This window comes from Berghia stephanieae, chromosome 5 (genome assembly GCF_034508935.2).
Source record: "Berghia stephanieae isolate SIO BIC M18660-M18661 chromosome 5, UCSD_Bste_1.3, whole genome shotgun sequence".
In the NCBI taxonomy this organism is placed as follows: Eukaryota; Metazoa; Mollusca; class Gastropoda; order Nudibranchia; family Aeolidiidae; genus Berghia; species Berghia stephanieae.
The window spans coordinates 82,580,249-82,585,248 of record NC_088364.1 but is presented as its reverse complement, the minus strand read 5'-3'; the positions used below and the strand labels follow the sequence as shown (position 1 = coordinate 82,585,248).

The 5,000-nt window shown below is 37.5% G+C and overlaps 1 protein-coding gene across 3 annotated transcripts in view; it reads left to right on the top strand.

Annotated features, from left to right (window-relative positions):
• LOC144973735 (uncharacterized) overlaps window positions 1-5,000 on the top strand; it is an 88,625-nt gene that overhangs the window by 60,572 nt on the left and 23,053 nt on the right. The window lies entirely within an intron of this gene.

The window sequence follows — 5,000 nt, the reverse complement described above, 5'->3', positions numbered from 1 at the left end:
GAAATATTTGGGGAATGCGAGGGCATTTGATTAGTAGTGGTGGACATATTTGGGGAACGGAGCTGGCATTTGTATTAATAGTGGTGACTATTTGGGAACTCGGGAGGGCATTGGTATTAATAGTGGTGACATATTTGGGAATGGAGAGGGCATTTGTATATATAATGGTGAAATATTTGGGGAAATGGCGGCATTCGAGAGAAGTGGACGTGCGCCGTGTGTGTGAGAGAGGTGTGTGAGAGAGGAGAGAGTGTTGTGTGTGTGTGGAGTGAGATGAGAGTGATCTGTGTGTAATGTATGAGAGAGTGTGTGTTGGAGAGAGTGCTGTGTGAGTGAGAGAGAGTATGTATGTTGAGTGAGAGAGGAGAGAGAGTTTATGTGTTGAGTGAGAGAGAGAGTGTGTGTGAGAGAGAGTATGTGTGTGACCCAGAGAGAGTGTGTGTGTGATGTAGAGTGTGTGTTTGTGGTTGGTGATGAGAGATTGTGGTGCTTGGAGGGAGAGAGATTGTGTGTTGTGAGTGAGAGAGCTTGTGTGTAGTGTGTGGAGAGAGGTGGTGTGTGAGAGAGAGTGTGTGTGTGTGTGAGAGAGAGGCGTCGTGTGTGGTGAGAGAGACCCATTGTTGTGCCTGTGTGAGATATTTGGGTGTATGTGTGTGAGAGAGATTGTGTGTGTGTGTGAGAGAGAGAGATTGTGTGTGGAGAGATTATTGTGTGTGAGGAGGACGTGTGTGTGTGTGAGAGTGTGTGTGTGACAGAGATTGGTGTGTGTGAGATAGATTGTAGTGTGCGTGTGTGAGTGAGAGTGTGTGTATGTGTGAGAGAAGATTGTGTGTGTGTGAGATATTGTGTGTGTGTGTGTGAGAGAGATTGTGTGATGTGTGAGAGATATTGTGTGTATGTGTGTGAGAGAGAGAGATTGTGTGTGAGAGAGAAGACTGTGTTTGTGTGAGAGAGGTGTGTGTGTGTGTCTGTGTGTGTGAGAGAGATTGTGGGTTTGTGAGAGAGAGATTGTGTGTGACTGTGTGTGAGAGAGAGATTGTTGTCGAGAGAGATTGTGTGTGTGAGAGGGAGTATGTATGTGAGGAGAGATTGTGTGTGTGTGAGAGAGATTGTGTGTGTGATAGAGACAGAGAGAGAGATTGTTGTTGTGTGATAGAGGACAGAGAGTGTTTGTGTGTGTGTGTGAGAGGAGAGATTCGTGTGTGAGAGACAGAGACAGACAGATGAGAAGTGATTGAGTTGTGAGAGACAGAGACAGAGAGAGAGAGAGAGATTGTATTGTGTGTGACAGAGACAAGACAGATAGAGAGAGAGAGAGAGAGAGAGAGGACGAGACCAAGTAGAGAGAGAGAGTGAGAGAATTGTGTGTGTGGACAGAGACAGACAGACTGAGAGAGAGAGAGAGGCAGAGAGACGAGAGAGAGAGAGAGAGCAGATGTGTGTGAGAGACAGAGACAGAGAGAGAGAGAGGAGAGAGAGACAGAGAGGAGAGAATGTGTGTGAGAGACAGAGACAGACGAGAGAGAGAAAGACGAGAGAGAGAGAGAGAGAGAGAACGAGATTGTGTGCTGTGACAGAGACAAAGACGAGTGAGCGGGTCGATGTGCAGTTGCACTGATTTGTACTTTTATATAGCGCAAATATTCCATAACCATGCTCAATGTGCTTACACAAGGTCTCTAGCAACAGAAATCGTATATGTTTCGAATGAGAATAGACGGTGTTAGGGCATTATTACATTTTCTTTTTTCAGAGAGTGTCAGCACTGTATACAACCAGTACTCATTTTACACTGAGTACAGTCAGAAAATATGAGTACAGAGCCTTTTCCTAGTACTCAACTGTGCTCCGAGCAAGGCTGGAACTCTGGACCTTTCTAAGGCAATGAGCAATGGATGGATAGCTCTGTTAGTTAATGCAACTGTCACTAACCCCCCCCCGCCTTTCCCCTCCCCCCCCCTCTCTCTCTCTCTTCTCTGTTTTCATGGCACTTCTCCATACCCTTTATTGTCCATTCAACGCAAGAAAAACAAACAAAAGGAATAAGTCCCAGCTTCATGGAACTCAGGGCTCTGTAAGGTTACTGAGGAAGTAAGCTGTTCTGTCAATGTTGAGCTTCAAGCTTTAAACCATTGGTCATAGTAACCAGATAATTTTCTCATCGTGTTATTCCTATATGTTTAGACTTCAATGAGGTTGTGTTCCAAGGTTTCAGCATACTACTGTATCCATGATATGAAGTTTGTGGTTAAGTAAAAGTGGCAGTGATGATGTGGTGGGTGGGTGCGTTGAATAATTGTGGTTGTGGTTAATGTGATTTGGCTGTCGTTGTAGTGGTCGTGGTAGTGAAAGAGATGTGAAGTAGGTGTGGTCTGTAGCAGAACTGATGTAGTGGCGGTGAGAGTGTTGATTATGTGTTGGTATTGTTTTAGCTGTAGTGGCAGCGATGGAGGTTGTGGTAGTAAGGCGGGTTTTTTGGGGTTTTGTTTTTTGGGGGGGGGGGATAGTATTTTTGAACAGTATACATCGACCGAATTGATGAATTTAAGGGGAAAATATATACACCAGTTGTAAGACCAGCAATGTTATATGGACTAGAAACAGAAGTTACAACAAAAGAAACAAGATAATTAAGTTGAGGGGTCAGGAATGAGTACGTTGAGATGGTCACTTGGCTGGAATAAGTAAAGATTAATGTGAGAAATCAACGAATTCTAAGGTGATGGAATGAGTACTGGCTAGAGGCTATGCCGGATGTTGTAAGACTAATAGTGCATTAATAAGTTAATTTTTCCATATTCGCGGCTAAACAAAGAAATAAAAAATTGCAAACGCACAATGGGCAGGGTACCGTGGAAATGTCGCTGTATTCTTTCAATATGCGTGTTTCTTATTGCCTCTAGATAATTCATGTTAGCGTTTTCTTTTTTTTCCAAAATTTTAAAATTTTTTTTTTTTGAAAAAAATTTCCTTTTTGGGGTTGGGTTAATTTTTTTTAATGAAATTTTTTGTAGGGGTTGTTTTTTTGGGGTGGGGGTTTTACATAAAAGGGGAGATTTATTATTTGTATTTTTGGTGGAAATTTTGGTTTTAAATAAAACTTTTTGTTTTTGGAAAATTAACTTTTCTTTCCCCAAATTTTTTTAAAAAAACCCCAGTTTTTTTGGAAAAAATTTTTGAATAAAAAATTTTAAACGGGGGGGAAAAATTTGCCAAATAGAAACTTATTATTTGGGAAAAAAGAATGGGGGAAAAAACCCCCCAAGTGAAAGTTGTAAAATTCAAAGAAGATTTAGTCCCTTTTTTTTTATAAAAAAAAAATTTATGCAAAAAAGCCCGGGCCGTGAAAGTGCAATCCTTTCTTTTTTCCCCCCCAAATATTTTTAAATATCCAAATCTAACCTCCAACTTTTACTTTTACCCCTTTTCCTCCATCCCTCCTTCTTTTTTCTCTTTAATCCCCCCAAATTTTATAAAACCCTTTAATTTCAATTTTGTATTTTTTTTAAAAAAAAACCCCTTTATTTTTAAATTTTTAAAAAAATTTTTCCTTTTTTTTCCCTTTTTTGAAATAATTAGACCTTTTAAAATTTTAAGGGTTTTTTAATTTGTTCCCAAAACAAAATTTTTCCCCAAATTTTTGTTATGATCTAAAACCCCAAATCTCATTCGTCTGAAAAAAACATCCTTTTTTTGGGGGAAACCCCGAAGTCCTTTTACTTTTTCAATTTGGGGTTTTTTTAATTTAAATTTAAAAAAATTTTTTTTATTGTTAAAAAACGCTTTCAAAAAAATTAGTTTAACCAGTAAAATCAAAAAAAAATTTTCAATTTTAAAACGATTAAAAAATTTAAAAGGGGTCCATTTTCAACTGGGTAAAACCCCCAAATTTAGGAAAACTTTTCAATTTTCTTTTTTTTTTTTTTTGGGAAATTTCCCAAATGAAAATATTTTTAAAGGGGCCCTTTCTGATTTTTCTTTTTATTGAAAACAATTAGTCCTTTAATTTTGGCCATGGGAGATTCCCCGTTTCAAAAACCCAAAATTAACTTTTTGTTTAAAAACCTTTTAAAGGCCCCTTTCCAAAAATTTTTAAAGAGTTTTTCCCCTTTAAAAGGTGAATGAAAAAATTTTTTTCTCAAAATGAAAATTGCTCTCAATGAACACCCCTGACCCGAAATACGGCCCACCATTCCCCCCCTCCAAAGAAAAAAAACCCCGAACTTTTTTTTTGTTTCCGGAAAAATTTTTTTAAAAAAAAAATTTAAAACCCCTTTATTCCCCCTTTGGGACATTTTTAGGGAATTTGGGAAATAAAAAACCAATTTACCAGGGAAAAGAAAGACGGGGATTAACCAGGGTCCCCTAAAGCCCCAAAATGGGGGGAAAAAAATTAAAACCCCCGAAGGGGTTAAAAACCTTCCGGGTCAACAAAGAGGGCCCCCGGATTGGTTTTCCCTTTTTTAATTAAAAATTAAAATTTTTCTTAGGAATGGATTTTTTTTTAAAAAAAATTTTTTTTTTAAAAAACAAAAAAATCAACCCCCTAAATTGGAAATTGTGGATTTTGGGAAAAAAAAGGGAAAAAATATTTTTTTCCTTTTTTCTTTTTTTTAACAAAACATAATTTTTCCCAAATTTTTTCCCTAAAAGAAAACTTTTCCCAAAAAGGGTTTTGGGACCCCCCTTTAGTGGTATTTAAAATTTTTTTCCCCCTGGCCTTCGTCCTGGAAATTTTTTAATGGAAGATAGGGATTTCTAAAATCCAATCTTTTGGTTCAAAATTTTTTTGTAATAATTTTAAATGTAAAAAAACTTTGATGAAAATTTAACCCCCGAAAAATTTTCATGGGGGAAAAAAAAAAAGGAAAAAATTTTTTTAAAAAATAAAACAGATGGGTAAAAGGGAAAAGCCCTAAAAAAAACAACTTTCCCTTTCTAAAATAAAATTTCATTTTTCCCGGCCCAGCAAAAAGTCTTTTTTATTTTTTGTTCCTCGA